Genomic DNA, 20,249 nt, shown 5'->3' with positions numbered 1-20,249 from the left:
TCTGCCTCATATCTGTTGGTTTTGTTAAATAAATAAATAAATATTCCATTCAGCCTTGGATTGCCATAACACTGTTTCACATGTCATTGCACATTATGTGACACTAAGCTGTGTTTTTAAGGGCTCGTATTTAGTTGTTTTGCCTTTTGTTTATATGACCTGTAGCAATTCGAGTGCTCTTTTAAAACACTTCACTTCGCTACTTAAATGACAAACTTGCTATTAAAATTTTTAGTATCTACTCACAGCCTAAAAGCTCAGTTAATTATGAAGTTTTGTAAATCTTGTTAACAGTTGGGTGTAATCTTTCCTGAACACAGTGGGAAAAAACATATTTTAAATTAGGGTGGATTTTAAAACTATTTTTGTGTCTTTTAACTTAGATCTTCAAGAGTGCTTCATCCAATCAAGTGATAAATGATTGTAGTTGGATGCTTATGTTCCTGTTAGAAAATTTTATAATTCTTTCCAGCAATCCTAAATGTGAATATGAATTCATTCATACCACTGTTTTCATATTTAAATGAATGCCTATGGTAGCTGTATCAATTTCTGGGGAAGAGAAGCACCACAAAGCATGATATTATACCAGTCATGTATGGCTACAGGCCACATTTGAACAAGAAAGCTGCCATTTTCTTGTAATTAAGGAAGGAATAATAATCAGGTGACCTGTGCAGACAGTAATTGTATGTGTGAAGTAGGGAAGGCATCAGAATGGTGGCTGGCACTACCATCTCCTTGCACTTGTTGCCCTTGCACTGATCCTAACAGAGGTAGAGCACCTTCAATTAATGGATATCAGGAAGCAGTGATCCAAATCACTTGAAATCCTGGAGAGAGGCTGCATGTAAGAAAACACATCTCTGGGCAAGACGGACTGGCAAGGCAGATGCCTTACATCAGCTTTGATGCCTACATATGCCGACCCTGATTGCAGTATCAGTACCAGAAAATTGCAACATAGCATTTTCCAATGGAACGTTATGCACACGGCCTTCTACACAAATGCTATGATTACCATATCAATAACAGGTGAATGGAGAGGCCAAAGCCTCATCGATATGTTTCTTGACCGTCTTGATGGAGCTGGTGTTTAAGGATGCTTCCAGATAGATGATTCCTTGTGCAAACAGTCAAAAGACTTGGTGCAACGATTCCACCTTTTCCTCCTTAATGGATTGTCTGAGATGAGAAAAAAATATGGATGGAAACAGGAGAAGGTTACAAATGAGAGGAGTGGGGCAAACCACATGATACCAGGGTTGATACAGGGGCTTAATAAGCCTTTCCTCCGGTTGTGTGCTACCTGATTTATCTAATTACTCTCTTCAGCCATCACGATATCTGTGTTCTATCATCTGGTAACAGATTTTTTTTAACGTTTGGGAGATCTGTCTGTCTGTCTGTCTTTAGTGCTGTACAGGAATTTTGTTCCGCTTGTGCTATGACCCCTCCACAGGTCTCATTCGGAAAGTGCCAGTTCACTGCAGAATGTGCAGGCCAGAGGCACAGAAATCCACATTCACTTGAATAGGTTACATGCAAATTGGCCATTTTTTTCAATAGCTTTGCAACTGGGAGATTAATGCTTTTAATATTAATATTCAAAAATGCAATGGTTTTAGAGATGAGATTAAACTGCAGGTAGAAGCTAGACAAGAAAAAGGAATGTGCTGTGCTTTTATAGGATTCGGCGAGTTACTGTTTTTCTCCCTAAACAAGAAAAGGAAACAACTGTAATATTTTTGAATGACTGTAAAAACCTCTAAGGGATCACAATCTATTTACTTGTTCTGTGTTTGAGACAAATTCGCCCATCAAACAGAGTATCTACTTTATTTTTAATATGCTTTCCAGTTCTCTGCCTTTCAGAACTATAAAACAGATCCAATGTGTAATATAGTGATATACTTGCTTTAAAGCCAGTATTTCCAGTGCATATGTGCTGTATATATATTTAAAAGATATGGCATCTCATTATTGGGATTTGTATAACAGCTGACCAAATCTGCTACCCTGTTTTTATCAATCCTTTTCAGAGCCTATGATTAGGACATTATTTTTGTTCATGGGATTTCAAATTGCAGCTTAAGAAAAGGACTTTGCTCACTGTGACCAGAGGGGAAGGGGAGGGCCCTGCCACACATGGAGAGCTTGGTTTGCTGGACCAAACACATTTTGCACAGTGTTTCTGAAGGCAAATTACTGTTGTGCCACAATTTCATTGAACTGGATTGTGTGCATTCGGTGACCGGAGCACAACCACACAAAATTGAACTCACAGCAGAAATCTAGGTATTGCTCTTTTATTTCCAAGACCCGTCTCCTCTTGGATTTTGCCCAGTGCCTCCCAGGGCCACTCTCCATTCCCCAGTGCCCTCCTCTTGAAGCGCTCTGTCTGTCTTCTTTGCATGTGGCAGCAATGCAGCCCGCCAGGACTGGCTGCCAAATCTAGAACTCTGGGATTCCCCAGATGGCGATGCCCCTTTCCCTGATCACCCCTCTTTTGGCAGTTTCCTGGCTTTTGTACATTTTCTAGCAGGTCAAACTTCCCTTACTTGCCGTAAGAGCTTTCTATTACAATATGCTGATAGAGACAGTACAGTACAGGGGTTAGAGTGTTGGACAAAACTCAGGAGATCTGGTTTATAGTCCTTCCTTAGGCATGTTCCTCTCTGGGTGACTATGGTCCAGTCTCTGACTCTCAGCCTAACCTACCTCACAGGGTGGTTGTGAGGATAAATTTGGGAGGATTGAAAGAAGGGAGGAAGCTGCCTTGAAGGAGAAAAGTCTGGATTTAAGTATAGTTAATTAATTACTATTTCTTGTCCTGCTGCAGTTTGCATTTGGCCCTACTTCTTTTGCCACTAGCCTGAGCCCTGTAAAGCAGCTATCAAAAAGTGGAAGCTGGCCTCAGGGTGAGAAAAGGTGCAAAGCCGCTTCTGCATGCATTTCCCTCTGCCTCTGTAATTCTCTTTTCCACTCCTCTTCAGCCTTCTTCACATTATAGAATTCTACATTTGCCAGCAAGTCATCTTTTCCAGAAACCGAGTACACTGCAGTCCTTCATTCCCCAAGCAGTGTAAGGATTGTGCTTATCTTCATATTTCTAATTGTGCAAATATTGTCATGTTCATTCATTCATTCATTGAAAAGACAGTGGGAGGGGTAATTAACATACATAGGAAACAAACAAAATAGACATGCATATAAATCAGTCTGCCCCTGTCTTGGAATATTTTTCCTGGTGCGCTTTGTTACTGAACAGACAATGTATTAAACCAATGCTTTTTCACTGTATTTATAGAAGAGATTATGAGTGGGGATGCTAGGATAAGGATTGAACAGAAAATCGGAAATGAATCCTAGGAAATTAGAAAAGGGACACGGTAAAAAGGGCTGAACCAATTAAAATGGAAGGAACCAATTAAAGAGGATGAAACAGAAAATACATAAGTCCTCTAAGGTAAGAATGCACATATAAAGGAATATAGTTCACTGCAATGACGAAAGATCTCCTTTCTTTATCTCTCTCTCTCCAGCTTTCTCCTATCAAATGCGTTTCTGCTCTTATAGGGCCAATATCCTCTTTTATCTTCAGCTTTGCTAAGGAACGGAAATGCTAGAAATACCTGTGTTTGGAAAAGTCTTTTTATAGACTTCAAAAAGGGTTAATCCTTGTGAATTCTGGAACTTAAAAATATATAATAGGTAGGTTTGAAAAGCAAGCTAGAAAGGAAATGTGGATATGCCATTGTACTTTCAACATATGGCAAAGATCAATTTTAAATACAGAGCTGGTTTTTGAAAGGGTAGGAATGAAAATGAAGCCAATGCTAAGAAAAGGCAGTCTTAAAATGTAAGCAACACAGAAATGATATTAAAGATCCATTACCAATTATCATTCCTTTGAATTTCCCATTATATACATTTCAGGGGTTAGAGGCAGCAGATAAATGAGTCATACACACTGGTTTTTAGAATGTAGATTTATACCTAATAGAATATGAATATAGTGTCTTTGGTGATGTGACTTCAAATGTCACATTTTAGTATGCTTTAGCTAGGGATAGCTCTGTATCTGAGATCCATATCTGCTCTGTCTTAGTTTTGAATGTATTTAATTGTAGGTTCATTCAATCCCATTTCTGCATAGCTCTACATGAAAATTGGCATTTATTTTCATATTTAAATTTCCTTAACTAACAGCACTATGTGCCATTTTTGTTTCTAAATGTTAAGCAGAAAATTACACCTCAAAATTCAGAAAGGTTGAAGAATCATAAGGACAGGCATGGGAATCTTCCAGGCCATGGACTAGATAAAGCCCCCAAAGGGTCCCCTGTTGGCACCCACCTCTTCCACAGAACCTGCCCTCAAAATGTGTCCACTCCTTCCCCACATGACCTTACCTACTGGCCAAGCCCACATTATCTTTGCTTGTCCTACCCAGCAAAAGCGGAATGTGGCACTAAAGACTTTTCCCAGACTGGAATGCGTCCTTCAGACTGCAAGTGGTTTCCCATACCTACGGAAGGATAGCCCTGCTCCCATACACATATTGGCCCGGGAAGTGAATATTAGGTCAATTCATTCAAAAATACAGAGCACGCAAGAGTCTCTGGCATCTCCAGCTAGTGATGGCTCTAATATTAGGCAGCTGTGGTTAGTGTTCCTGGGTCATTAGGGCATTAGGATCTACAATATGCTGTGCAATATTATCTATATATTTAATGTTTTTGCATCCCACCATTTTTCCTGCAAGGAACCCAGGATGCCTTCCAAGTTCTTCTTCTTCATTTTATCCTCACAACAACCCTTGTGAAGTAGGTTAGGCTGACAGTGCATGGCTGGCCCAAAGTCACCGGGTTAACTCATGACTGAGTGAACCTGGATCTCCCAAGTCCTATCCAATGTTCTAGCTACCTGCTCACAACTGCTCTCCAAGAATGAAATGATGGATAGATAAAAATGGCATGTAAACACCTCTTAATTCAAGTGAGTGACTGCTTTTAAGTGTTTTGCCATCTGACCGAGATGGTAAAAGGGCAGGTTGCTTTTTCCATTGACAGATCCAGGCTTCTTTTGAATAGAAACACACAGAATGATAATAATGAAGGAGAATAATTGAATGTATTTAGTGTCAAAAGCGTTTAATGTATATGGCCTAAAACTTTAAGCCAGATGTTCACTTTCTTTCCTGGGGATGCTTCAGAGTAAACAGATTTGTGACTGCTTTCTTGCACTTCAGCCTTGAAAACTTCGTGGAGAAGAGCCTGTAGCCATGGCAAGGACAATGCTTTGACTGATCCTTCAGCAGGCTTGGCAGAAACGCCCAATCTGAAAAGCCCATTTGCTTTTGTTTATTTCCCATCAGACAATGGAGCACAACGCATCTCTTCCAGAAAGCCTTAGCATGGTCAACTCTGCTGGCTTCATGGGGTTGTTTTGTCAAAATCTGGCAACTTTTTTCTGATGTAAAACATCATTTGCTACTACTAGCAGCAGATTTCCTTTGGCAGGCACTTAGTGCCTTCGCTTTTCAATTTGGGATAAAAATGCACTGAAAATTTTCAAGATAATAAACACCTAGTAGCTCCTTGTCTCAGCAAATAGAAATATGACATTACGGCAAGCAGCAAGCCAAGGATTCACTAAACAGCTTCATCAGCTCTGTTTAACAGTAAATTAATGCCACAATGATCAGAAGGAGAAAACCCAGTATTATAATGTTGACATGGCCAAGGAACACCAAGTGAAGCCATGTGGGGAATTCTGATAGGAAAGAGAGTAGGTGCTGGAGGCAGGAAGCTTGTGCCATGGGCCCCTCTCCATTCTCATTTTGACCCCAAATGTCTCTGTTTTGTGCCAGTTCTGCTACCCACATTGTGACATGAAGTATTCAGAACCAAACTAAAAATTAAAGCTTTCATTATGTCATAACTGGAAAGCCTGGCGAAGCCGTCAGTCATAGCCGGGTTGCACCTACATGTATTTTGGCGCCTGTCACTTAACTGGTCACACAGTTCAAAGAGCTGATTCCATACTTCATTAGCTGCTTTGAGTGACCCTTTTGTGAGGGAGAAGTAGGAGATAAATGTCTAATTAAAAATATCCTTCTTGTGAGTCACAGTGTAAACTATAATGCTCAGGCTGATGCAGAATGCAGCATCAGGACATTTTACCAGCAGGGATGGCAACTTCTACCACCCACATAGAATCCCCCATTCCCCTTGAGCTTAGCTGCAATCCTAAAAGTTGCCCAGCAGCAATATTTTAGTCTCTGAAGTAATGCAAAATATCTTGATATAGCTTGATTCAGAATGGGCAGTAAGACTCATCAGCTTTCCAACAGACTTGTTCTTGGTGAAGATCAAAACTGATAGAACTGGTTTGTTGTAGGACCAACGCAACTACTTGTAATGTTGGATTCTCCTTGGTATCTCCTGAGATACCACCTGGGAGCCTGAAATGAAAGGTAATGGCAAGAAGGAAGAGAGTTACCATTAGGAGACTGACTGTCTGTCAGACAATCAACACATCTCTCTGGTAGCCACACACATTGCTTATCATGATGTGTGAACCCAGCCATGTGGTTATTCACTTGCCCAACAATATTGGCCCAGGGACCCAGAGATGTGCATAGCCTATCCTGTCACCTATACAGCCTGCATTAGTTTTAAAAGAGGCAAGTCTTGCATCTGTTTCTTCTCTTCATCACATCACTCCTTCTGCATTCCTTTCTGTACCTGATATCTAAAACTAGGACCTGTGGTAAGATGGGTGGATGAGAATTCCTATATACCTATCAAAGCCAGGGTGTCCTTGTTTGCTTGTTTAACATTTTAGATCATCCTTTATCCCAGTGGACTCCAGAGTGCTGTACAATGGTAAACAATATAACATAATCAAAACAATATATGAGACAAAAGACAACGTCTCTAATAGAATTCTGTCTTAGTACAGAACTTTGCATGGCAGGCAGCATGGTATCAGTTCTTAGCAAGGACAAGAAAAGCGTGTGTGAGAGAGTCTGTTGGAGGACTGGAGAGCTGTTGGTTTTCCATGTTGCAGGGCTGTTTCCCACCTAATGGTGGTTTGTGTGTACTTGCTTCTGCACCTGGAATCATAGAGCCGAGTAGGAAAAAGCTCCTTATCCCATATACATGGTTCCATTGTCAAGCAATTCTCACCATTACCAAATTTCTTCTAATTTCCATCCAAAATCTACCTTTCCCCTTTAAAGCCATTCCAGTTGTGGTATCCCTTATGGGATTAAATTCCTATAATGGTAATGAATTCCATTGTTCGATTAGGTGCTATTCGCCCTTCCGTTGGACATGCTGTTTCCATTTTATTGGTACATAGCTAAATGAATAGCAGCAAGATGTGTGAGAATATTTGTTTGTTCTCAGTTTCCTGAGCTTACAAGCTTCCCCCATTCCCTAGACAGGAGCTCTGAGGAAAACAAAAGAAAAGTGAAAAACAAACAAAGGGAACTGGAATCTTTATATAATGTTCCAAGTTGACATCTGGCAACATCCATGAGGCAAGTATGGCTTGAATGGAGCTGCTCCAGTTTCTGGGCTGTCTCTAAGCCATAACTGAGCCTTATTGTGCAGTTTCAGAAATGGCCCTGTGTCAGGAAATCCCGGGATAGTTGCCCAGGAGAATGTATGTTTGGGTCCACAGGGAGATGCTTTTGCCTCGAACCTCAGCAGTTTCATTGGTGAATACAACCCAGGTAAACCCCTCTGCAGAAACCAAACTTACAACAGCACTGCTGAGTAGAGAAACTCCCACCAACTACAAGTCTCCAGAACATATACAGAGTATTTTATAGGTTTCTAGTTGCATACACAGGAACAGGGGAGATTATGGGGGAAGAATGGACACAAATCAACAGATAATGTATTCATGAACATAAAAATGTGAGAAAACTGCAGAGGGGACAGACGTAATGTTATAGTAAATATGGAATCATAGAATAGTAGAGTTGGAAGTGGCCATGAAGGCCATAGGGTCCAACCCTCTGCTTTTGAAGGACACCAATTTACACCATCCCACTCAGATGACTGTCCAGTTTCTCTTTGAATGTCTCCAGTGTGGGAGAAGCCACCACCTCTCTAGGCAGCTGGTTCCACTGTCCTATTGCTCTAACAGTGAGGCAGCTTTTCCTGATACCTAGCTAAGCCTGAACGTATCAGTGATTAACAGGTATATGGCAAACAGAGAAGTACCTGAGTCACAATAGATCCTGGGAGTGGGTTTTCACATGCAGGAGCAAGCGTTTGCTGCAGCCCAACAGATAACAAGATACAAAGCCTCCATGCAGTGAAATGAGGAAGTTAACAGTACAACTAACTTTGCACCACAGTAGCAGGCACCTCAGGCAACCAGACAGCCTTAGTCTCTTAGAGGAACAGATGAATAATCAAGCCTCAGGGGAAAGGAGCCTGGCTAAGAGTTCTGATTCTTTCTGGGCCATCACTGCAGGTTTGATTTTATATCACAATGGCATATATAAGCAACCTTTCTCTATAAAGATGTATTTGGATTTCCCCAACACATTAAAAACAGGGTTTCTGGAGCATGGGATTCAGCCCCATCCGTGAGGGTGTTTAAGGATAGGCTGGACATGCACATGGTAGGCATGTCATGAGTGGAGCTGGCTGCAGCCAGGGTCAGACTAGATGGCCCAGGAAGGCCCTTCTGACTCACTCTGTTTTTATGTTTCTTCTTGATTCTACTTTCTCCAGGCACTGAAGAAAGGCCTTGACTTCAGGATTGATTTTGTGGGGAGAGGGTATCTTTTGTGCTGTTTTTGTCCATATCCTCTTTATAATAAACCATTCTCATTCAATATGAATACTGTTCAAGGGCTGCCTAGATGGTTCAGTTACTCATTTCCTTGAGAAGTGCTTCATGCCCTGGTTGTCAAGGGGAACCTGGAACCTTGGTTGGAGCAAGGGTGATCAAAAGCCTCCAAGCAGAAGCAGTTTTCCCCTGTCATTTATTTTAAGGCATCCAAGTGACCCTATCCAAGAAGATGGTGTGGTTACTTAAGAACATGATTGGACAACACGCTTTACTCTCAATGCTTCAGCAACTAGAAATTGAAAAGCATTTTTAAAAACTTTACGACATATCATAGAACTCAGGCCTGTCAGATTCTTCACCCTGCAACAAAATTTGTAAAGTTTCGCATTATCTGTTGGACAAAAGGATGATGTTTAACTCCAATAGCACTGCGGTAAGGAGAAGAATAGCAAAATCCTTTCTGTTCCTTCCCCAAATAGTTGAAATATGACATTTTGCTTGAGTGAGGCATAGAACAGAAAATAAATCCCCTTCCTTCCAAAAGGCATCCTGTTCTGAAATCAATACATTGATTTTATTTCAGTGCACTGGAGCAAATGTCTCCCAGATTGTTATTGTTCATGAAAATGTAGAGAACTACAGTATGAGAGTAAAGATAAACAGGACCGTGAGGGTTATTCGGTGAGAAAACACAGGTGCAAGCTATTACCCTCATCTGCATCATTACTGTAAGTCATCTCGCTGCAGAGAAGGACAAGCCTGCAGAAGCAATTCCCTTCCTTTTATTTTTAGAATCCAGGCATGCTGCAATACACCCTTGCCTACCCTCCCTCTTCTCTCTCCCCCGTGTTTGAATAGGGAAAAGCAGCAGCTTCTAATATGTGTGGAGAGGGGAGGGCTCCATTTGCTGAATTTTCATTCAAACGGCGTTGGAAATGTCAATTGATCTGGTGGCTTTTTCTAATGTGTCACAGCTGTCACCAAAACACTTTGAGAGCGTAATAATAAAGGTTATCAGTACACTGCATATTTGTGTCACATAATTAAAACTGGCCATGCAGCTTCATCAATATGCCTTTCACAGGCCTTGTGAATACTTTATTGAACTGAATTCAGCTTGCATATGCTCCGTTCCAACATCCCACTTTCTCCATCCAGGATGCGCCCTTTCTGTATTTGATTGAGGGTTGCGAGGGGAAGTGTGGGGAGCACACAGTGAGAAAGAATATAAGACATGGAAGCCCTTCCGCTGCAACTGTATCTCCAATTGGTCCTGCCCTTGCCTTCCAAGCTTGGGAGAGGGGCATCTGCAAGGTAGCTTTCCAAGCTCATGCTGTCCAGATGTTGAAGATTTCAGCTTCCACCAGCACCAGCCAGCAGGGCCAATGGTTAGGAATCCCAGGAGCTAAAGTCCAAAACTTCTGGAGGGCACCAGATTGGAGAAGAGCGATGCAGACTCTGCCTCTGATTGTACTACACCTTGCTCGATCTGGTTTTGTAGTCCAAGTCTACATACTTCCAACAGATCCCTTTAAGGATGCACGCCCCAATTCATGGCTGGCAGGGGACATAACTGCAGAGATAGCTAGTACAGCAGGGGAGCTGCCCTTGAAAACAGTCCAGAAGCTTCATTTGGTGGCCAGATTGCTAACAAGGGCTGGTAGCAGTAAACATATAACACCAGTCCCCTATCAATTGCATTGGCTACCAGTTGAAATATGGACCCACTGAAAGTGCTTGTTTTAATATATAAAACCCTAAACGATTTAGGACCTGAATATCAAAAGAAACATTTCTGTCCATTTCTACCCATGTCTACCAGACCCCACAATCTTAATCAGAGATCCTGCTTCAGGATCTTCCTTTAAAGGATGCTAGGAAGGTGGCCACCTGGTGTAAGGCCTTTTCAGTCATGGTACCCATCTGTGGAATCAGCTATCCAGAGATGTGTGCCAGGCACCTTCGTACACATTTCAGCACCAGGCAAATAGTTTTTATTTTTCCCGGCATATTTAAACTCTCAATAGTCTTCATTGTAATTTTAATTCTAATTTGAGGTTGGCATTTTAACTGATGAATTTTAAAATATTAATCATTATTTATATACAAGATGTTGCCTAATCTGGTTAGTGTATGAAGTCAACACTTTGGATGTTCCTGCTGATGGAATAGATGTTTTTTTTTTTTTTTTGGAATGGATGTTTTATTTATGGAAATTGTTAATGTTGTTGGATTTTTATGTTTTGTTTGATGGTTTTTAATTGCTATAAACCATCCAGAGAGCCATGTGACCATTGTGACAGTCTATAAAAATTTGAATAGATAAATAGAATAAATAAGCACACTCTCATGACTTCTGCCCAACAGATTTTCTTTTAAAAAATCATTAGCTTTGTTGACCAGAAAAATTAAAACATCCAGTTGTAGTGGGTAGGGAAAGTTTAAGTGGGAAAATAAGTCACTTGTACTCTTGGTTTATTGGGTTTGTTTGTTATTAATCAAAGGACTGCACAATGACCGATGGATAGGACAGAGGTGAGCTAAGGGCCAAAGTGACTGTAGGCAAGCACACTGGGGAACGCGTGGCAGCATCCAGGGAGACATCCTGGGGAAGCCATTTTGATCGCTGTCACAGTGTTGAACAAGAGAGGTTTAGCCTTTCAGCTCCTAATTATATGTTAGGATTTTAAAAGCCAAAATGCTGTGCAGTGGGACGGGGAAGTAGCAAGGAACTCTTATCTTCGACTGGAGATAAGAACCTCTCTGGTCTGGAGGGCAGGTGAACGGTCAGTGATCCTGGAGAAGCTGGCAGCCTGAGGAGCAACCACTCGTGGGCCATATTCAGCCTGCCAAGTGGAAATCCCTTGTTCCTGGGGAAAGAAATTCAGGAAGCGATGTAGTTTCCACACCTCAGATAATGCATACCGTTCAATCTCTAGGTGCCTGGCTTAATATGCACTTCCTAGACTTACACTCTTTTTAATATTCAATTTTAAAACTGAACCACAAACCCTGAATTCTTAATTAGGAGAAGCTGAAGACCGAAAAATGCACTAAAAGACCTAAAAAATGATCCTACAGTGAGCCTGAACCAAAAGCTAAGCCTACACATTTTATTTTTTAACAGACTTTCTGACTAGCTGAGTCTGCTTCACGGCCCTTGTCAAGGCAGAGCTGTAACTTAGGTGTACTCTAAGTACTGGCTAGTGTCTTCTTCAACCACTCCATCTTCTCTACTAGAACAGGGCGACATGAACTGCCTGTTTCTTCAGGCTTTTCTCCCCTTGGATTTAGCATCCCTTGCTTTCCCCTTGCTTGTTGTCCTCAGCAAATGATTTATGAATTAGAAGTTGACCTAAATGAAGAATGTAATAGCCTTTGACTTATTTTCACATGCCTGTTGAGTTTCTTTTCACTCTGAGACTTTGTCACCAGGGCTTCTCCTTGGGTTTGGTGGATTTCCTCATCAGCACATTTGCTTGGTGCCATTCCGATTATCTTTCAGTCACTCTGCAGCATCTGTTTGGTTCAGTCAATCTTTAATGGCAGTTAATATGGATCTTTTCTTAGCCATTGTCTATTTGTTTCTTATATGTTATTTGCTTGTTAAATGTATGTTATTAATGAGATTCTATAATGGTATTTGAAAATTAACTTGAGCTCTTAATGATGGAAAGGCAGGATATGCATAATTTAAAGTCATACATGTATGCTTAAGTATGGTTGGGAAGCCACAGGAATGTTGTGTATTAACATTTGAGCACCTTTCTTTCTCTGAAATGGATTCCTTTGGCTTATATTTCCACTTGTTGGGAAAAAAAAGATCCTGGGGAGCTTTGAGTCAATGCTCATAAAAATACAATCAAAATAATGTAGCAGACATAGCTGGGCATTGAGAGTCAGAATGATTTTACCAGGGTTTATTCTCTTCTGTTTTCTTGTTTTTTTTTTTCTGTTTTTTGTGTTTTTTAATTTTGTTTTGTTTTGTTTTGTTAGTTGTGCATGTGCAGAAGGCTGGACAGGACAGAACTGCAGTGAGGATATAAATGAATGTGATTCTGAACCATGCTTGAATGGAGCCACCTGCTATGAGTCCACGGTCCACGGGCAATTTCTCTGCGCATGTGCGCCATTTTATATTGGAAGAATTTGCCAGTATCGCTACAACCCATGTGATGCCCCCTACAATCCTTGCATAAACAATTCTACTTGTTTGGCACAAGTTGATGGGAAACCACTGTGTATCTGTCAGAAAGGTAAATGGCACTGGTTATTGAATGGGCCACATGCTACCTGATTCGAGATATTGCCTGTTTGGTTGCCTGCTGAATTACTGTAAATGACAACATAAAGTTTACACAACCAATGTATGTGTTGGAGCACATGTCAGGCAACTCTTGGCAAAACAGCTTTCTCAACGCTTCAGAGGCTTCTTGCTTACAATAGAGTCCCTAATCAACCAGAACAATACCAGGACCCACAGACTGGGAAGAGAGCAACTGCTGACCAGAAATACAGGGCACCCTCATGCATAGGTGGATATAAAGCATGGGGAGTCCCAGGCTGTCCGGCAGTTTTGTTACCGTATAATCAGCAACCGATATGGAACACTGGACACAGTGCAATGCTGATGACCTTTCTAGGTATAGATGCTTAGCACCTCTGGCTCCTCACAGGTAAAGGAGCAGACTGTGAGTTTCATGCTGTGGTGATCTGAGTTCTCCCTCCCAGCAGTAATGATCTCACGAGCAATCACTTGCCAAATTAAATGTTGAACCTTCTCTGGCATTCTTCACCCAAAGCTGTCCTTCTGCATCCTTCTGCATCTGTCCCTGGGGGAAGGAATGCTGTGGAACTGGGCACGTCTTCACTCCCTCCTCTGTCCCTACTACTGTGATGACAGACTATTGGGTCCACCTTCCGCCCAACAGACTCCCCATCTCTAAATCTACAGATGTTGTTGCTCTTCCTTGTTTCCATGGGCGGGTTGACTGGGCCTCTCTGCTCCCTTGAACTAATCTCCCCCTTAGCAGGCACAGGCAGGGGCCCAGGCGGGGGCCCCTTGGACTGCAGCTGGAGCTGGATCTGTTCCAACAATTGTCTCATTCTCAGAGTCAGAGCTGTCAGTCCATCCGAAATGGCCAGCCTCTCATGCGTGCGTACTAGTTTGCCAAAATGTGCACGCACAACACCTGCAGGGTGAGCCACAGCAAGAAATGAAGAGAGCAGGGAAGAGGTATGGCTAATGAATGAGGATGATGTTGATTTCTAAGGTGCTGCTGCTGCTGAGTAGATGTGCAAAATGCACCAAAGAGTTCAGCGGTCACATTGGTCAACACTTTGAGCCATATAGGGAGCAAACTGTGGTTGAAAGAAGCTGGGAAATGAGAAATCTGTTTAGTTCTCCTTTCACCTTCCCCCTCCTCCTCCCCCACCCCCGATTGCATTCTTTCTATCTTGTTTACAATGAAGAATGTATCTGGGTAAATTATTAGAAAAAGCCTAACAGAGCCAAATTCTCACTCATCCCTAAAAATGGGGGTCTGCAGGCACAGGGGTCTGTGTTTTCTTCTGTGCACATGGGCAAGTCCTGAGCCAGCTTCAAGGCACCTGGTGTCTTGCACATCGGCCAGGACAGAATGAAGCTGGAGCTGCAAGCCCAGCCCAAGCTTAAGTGCCACTGGGCTCCTCTCCTGCTGGAGATGCAGCTGGGAAATCAAAGCAGGTCAGGTTGCATCCTAGAATGGTTGCAGGAGGTGAAGTGGGAGAAAAGGAAGCACAGAACAGAATGGGACATATCAGGTAGGAAAGGGAAATCTGTCAAGCTGAACCTAGTTCAAGTTCTCATTTGTTGGTCTCTAGGCTTGCTTCCCCCTGGTTCTGCATGTCTATATTGATTAAAGGATTTGTTTGCACAAATACAAATTTGAATGAATGCATGTTTTGAAAGTTTTTCTCTCAATTTAATGTACAGCTTTCTGGCTGGAGATGGCATTTAGTTCTGGGACTCATGAATGGGATAATCTGGCCTAAAAATGCACATAGGGGTGTTTTTGGGGGGGTTGGGGGCATAAGGGGGATAGGAAGAAGTTTGTGCATTTGCTGTGATAATGCATCCAGATTATATGGCTCTGGAGCAGGAATCTACAAAACTGGGTCTGTTTCCCATGTCTTAGTTTATGTAGAGATGAGATGACAGGTGAAGTCCGTGATCTTGTCTGTTCACCTCACTCTATTGAAATATGGTTCTACCCTTGCTGTGTTTGCAGTGGATCATTCTATATATGTTCAAAAAATCTTCAGTAGTTCCTGAAAACTAAATTTGTTGCAGATCAGACATGGAAGTGGTTCCAGGATTATCGCCTCATAGCATATCTGTGACATTACTTTCCCAGGAGCTCTTCTCCTTTAACTTTTCTTATACTATACCCATAAAAATATTAATGTTTTAAAACAAGAAAGCATTATACAAATCCAGTATCACCAAAGAACAGAAAGGGAAAGTTACAAAAAGATGGCTAATAAGATTGGGGGTGGGAGGAGGACTCAAACAATGATGATATGATAAATAACTCCCTCTTAGAATCACAATGTGCCAGTACCAAATTTCTTCCCCAACGATGCTGACTCCATAAAGTTTATCTAGTATCCTGTAGCGAAGTCACAAATACTCACAAATACACCATTGTATGTTGCCAAGCATGATGTGAGAAAGTTCTATCAACTCTCTGCATCTGCTTATATATGCTCCAAAGCTGCTATATGTCCACTTGAAGCTAGGCAAACCTTAACTGATCTGTTACAAACTGTAGCATTCAGGATTTTGGAAAGATCATTAATTAGTGCTTCTTGGTCAACAAAGATATCCTGGCAAAAAACTCCTTAAAGACCTATTTTCGATTGCCTCAAGGACCTAGAAGATTGAACAGCAAAAGCAATCATTAGTTTAGCTAAGATTCTTTTCAATGACCTCAACCTATTTTGATCTTTAGATAGTTATATACATATGGAGGCCATCATCAGGTTCATCAGCTTAACTAAACTCAAATAGTCCTGAGAAAGGGCCACCATAATTAAAAAACCAAAACAAATCATTAATATTGAATTCTATAAACGGAAGCCATCAAGATTTGTTTATCATGTTCCTATGGAATGTCTTATCTTAACATCATGAGTAAAGATCTAGATTGCTTAAACAGTATTTGATGCCTTTCTCTCAAGTATATTTTTGGATCAGGACATGGGTAGTATTTGTCTTCTGTCACAGCTTGCAAGCAGGAAAGGCTATTTATTATTTGCTATCGAATGAGTAAATATTTGCATCTAGAATTTCACTAGGTTCCTGTCAATTCAGTAGGTAATACCTGTTTACTCATTGAAAAGTCTGCAAGGTCAAACCATTGAAATACAACACAGAAAATATCCGCAGGTTCTTTCTCAAGAATATCCTGCTTTGCTTGGAAATGTGGCAATGTGCAAAAGCTACCTCCTCCTCCTTGTTTTTTTTTTTTTTTAAGTGCCGTTCTCCAGGGCTGTATCAGATCATTTCCATGCACTATTGATTTATAATTTGTATCCTGAGCTAGACTGATTTGCATGACCACCAGCAGCAAGTAGTTGCATTTAAATGTGCCTATTACTCTGATACACATGCTACTAAATATCATTACCATAGCAATACAATACATTAGCACTAAATGTATATTTGTGGGCACTGAATTAATATGCCAATTTACAATCAGCTTTCTGAAAAATAAAAATCATTCTGTTGTATAACTTAAATGATTAAATGATATTTACAGCCAAAGACATGAATTAGGATTTACATGATGATGTTTTCTGAAGACAGCTTTGCGCAAATAATATAGACATTGCAAATTGATTGCGGCTGATGATGCTAATTTGTAATAATGCTGCTAATGTTTTTAAAATGTGCTAAGCAGCTCTAAGTAGCAGATGGAGACTTTAAAAACTGTCCAGTCAGTTCTCATCATTTTGTGGTAGATCACCTTAAATTAGGTGAGGATATAGCTCTAGTTACGTCTCTTCAATTTATGTAATTACCCACACACTCAGTGGCATCACCCTGTTCGAATCAAAGGACCTGTTCTGGGGCTACACAGGAGCAGTACAGTCAGCCAAATACCTGCAGGCTAATTCCCTTGCCCCAGAGTAACTTTGCTGATTGGTAGAGTGGTAAAGACTAGACGTGTGGCAGAAAGTAGACTAAATTACCACATGCTTGGTCGCTTTAGCCCTTTTGGGACATCCTGTTCCCCCTCCCATGCTCCCAGCCGTTCTCATACTGGGGAAGACAATGCTAGTTCCACTTTTCCATCAGTCCCCATGAAATGCAGCTTCTGTGGCAGGTGGATTGTTCTATTAGTTTAGACTCACAGGGTCTTCTACATTCCTGATCTTCGAGACCCCTAAAATATGTGGGGAGCCTACATGAGTAAAGCATGCCCCTCAGTGAAGATGTTCACCTTCTACTTCCTCATGATGGGCATGACAATAAGAATGGCAGTGGAACTCATGCGTTGCCCCTCTTCTCGTTCCAATTGCATGGATTCTAGAGCACCTAAACTGGGCCAGCCGTGGGTGCAGCTTTAGTATGATCCCAGAAGTTGAAAGACACCACAACAGCAGACAGTGCTGCCAGTCCACTTCAGCCGTATCTGTGAATAGGCCTGGATAACATTTTTCATACAACCAAGCATGTCTCCAAACGTGCTCATGTAGGAACATCCAGGGTAAAAAGAGTTACAAAACTGAGAGAGGGGCAGTGCAGCTAAGGATGGATAGAACAGCCTATTCCTTTGCATGTGAGTTTCACACATTAAAATTTATTTAATTAATTTATGCATGTATTTATAGGCTGCCTATAACTGCTGAGGCCTTCCTAGGTGGCTTACAATACATAAAACATATTAACAAAGTAAAACATATAAAACCAATTAAAACACAACGAATTAAAACATCTGTAAAAGCAATATAAAATGGGTCACAGCATTCATGCTAAGTGTTAAAAAGACTCCTAAAAGGTGTGTCTCTACCCTGCTCAGTTTAAAAGAGATGCATAAAAAATTACGTGTGTGTTCACAAAACATCAATTTTTGTGTGTTATCCTAAAATGCATATTTTGTACAGATTTTATCTTAAAATGGACTTTTATATTCATTTTAGTGTTTTTTGAGCTGAAAATTGGATCACAGAACTTGAAGATGTTAAAAATCAAATGAGTGTTTATATCATGTTATATTTGGGGAGAAAATCCTGTTTTTCTCCTCCTTACAGAGGTACTCAAAGTAGCTTAGAGAATCCAATAAACAAACAGAATTAAAATATGAGTAATCCATATTATTAACACCATAAGAGGCATAACACAAAAACAAGGGCAAACAGCATGAGGAAGAACTTCAAAGGCCAATCAATAATAACACTTAACGACTTCTACCACAACAGAGTTGTGAGTTTGCTGAAAAAGAAAATGTTCAAGAGCTGGCAGAACACCAGCAAATAATCTGTAATTCTTGAGGCAGAGAATTTGACCGAAAAGGCCACGGTTTGCCAACAACTGTGTCTCAGAAGACCTCGGTGTGCACAAGAGGATCAGTAGGAAGTACATGCTGCCTTTTGGGGCCAGGTTCTCTTACAGCAGTTCATGTAAATAATTCAAAACACAAAACACAGTTAAAACATTTTTTTTTTGCAGTTGGAGAAATTTAAAAAGCACTCTAAAAGCAATATACAGCCCAGTACATCAATTCATATAAAACATATTAAAAGAAAGACAGCAAGAATTTTACCAATTAGCAACCCAGCTCAGCATCTTCATTGAATGAAAAAAGACATAATTAACTATTAAGATTTGTATTGTTAATGTCCTCGTGGCAACTTTACATAACCAGTTTCTGTATAGAACCATAATATGTAAAAGTGAAGCTCTGCTTTCCATCCTTTTCATCCTCAAAAGGAAGTTGGGGTGGAAGGAAGGAAGGAAGGAAGATCAGCTAAGTAAATGGGAAAATAGAATGGAATGGAATTGGTATCTAGATTTTTGGGTGCTTGCATCAAGCATTCATTCAACAGGGCACTGAAAAGGAGATGGAATAGTAAATATAACAATGTTTTGTCTAAGGAGAAATGTGTATCATGGATTGTTGCTAAAACATCAAGAAGTAAACCTAACCCATTTTCAAAAGTTGCAGTGAATGGAATGTGTTAGATAATGTATATTACATCTCTCTGTGTGTGTGCATACCAGAAATTGCATGTCTCCATGATAAGAATGTCATTACTTATTTCTATATTGTTCATTCAGAAATGGATGTTGGTCCTTCCATAAGGCCCACTTTAGATGAAAAGAACCTGGAGGAATGTCATTTCATGCTGAAGTACTGACTTAGTACTGCAGATTATTTCCCTGTGTTTCCTACACAGTAGCAATGAAGCACACTGCTCTGCCCCTTGAACACACTTTTGTCAATATGTTTCACTTTCCTCTGTTCAGGGCCCATCTCCTCTTTGTCTGTCTACTTCTTTCCCTCAATCCCCCCACCTTTTTTAAGTTAGAGCAGCATCTTCCAAGATAAACTATTTGCTCTTCTACATCTGTACTTTTCAAACAGATTCACACAGTTCTGATAAATGCATGACAACAGCTAGGACTTCACTAGGGGCTAAAGCTTTCTTATTGCATTAATGCCGAACCCAGCATTGGTGACAAATTTAATAAAATTATAGGCTTATTGTATGGTGTTTAACCACCATGTTGTTAAACATTATGTGTGACATTGTCCAGTTGAATCAACAGAAAACCTGCAGCATCTTGTGGCAAGCTATCAAATTTTCTAAAATGAGGTGCCCTGGAAAAGAGAAATGCAGGCTCAATAGTAGAGGAAATAAAACACCAGTACTAAGCTTACCACAATTAGTAGCTAGATATCGGCACTGGAAAGGGTCTGGATGAGGTTGGTATTGATGGCATGGGCAAGTGAAAGGATTCAATCAGCTCAGTTGAACTTTACAAACTCTTATCTTAGATTGCCTTAAATAATCCGAGTGAGCCTGAAGGGAGGCTTCTCAGATTCAGTCTGAAGTAAGCAATTTAAGAATTGAGCTGCACTGGGATTGAGGTGAACCCTTTCAGAATCTATCCCACTCTCACACTGGTCTTAGTCTGCTCCTGCAAAGCAAGCTGAGCTGAGAGGACATCCATGGCCACCTTCCCCATCAGGTCCCTTTGTCCAAAGAGCGGCTGCAGGCTGCAGAAGAGGAGCACTGCAAAAGGCAGCACCAGATGCCATTCCTGGTGGCCAACCTTCCTCCTTGCCCAGTGGAGCTGCTGGTGGCAGTGCCTGACATGGAAGAGGGCACAGAAAGCAGCGGTGCGGGCACCTTTCCCAGCGACCTACCTTCTTCCG

Source organism: Varanus komodoensis, unplaced genomic scaffold, assembly GCF_004798865.1.
Source record: "Varanus komodoensis strain SLA01 unplaced genomic scaffold, ASM479886v1 scaffold12, whole genome shotgun sequence".
NCBI lineage: Eukaryota > Metazoa > Chordata > Lepidosauria > Squamata > Varanidae > Varanus > Varanus komodoensis.
Note: the sequence above shows the minus strand (reverse complement) of the source record.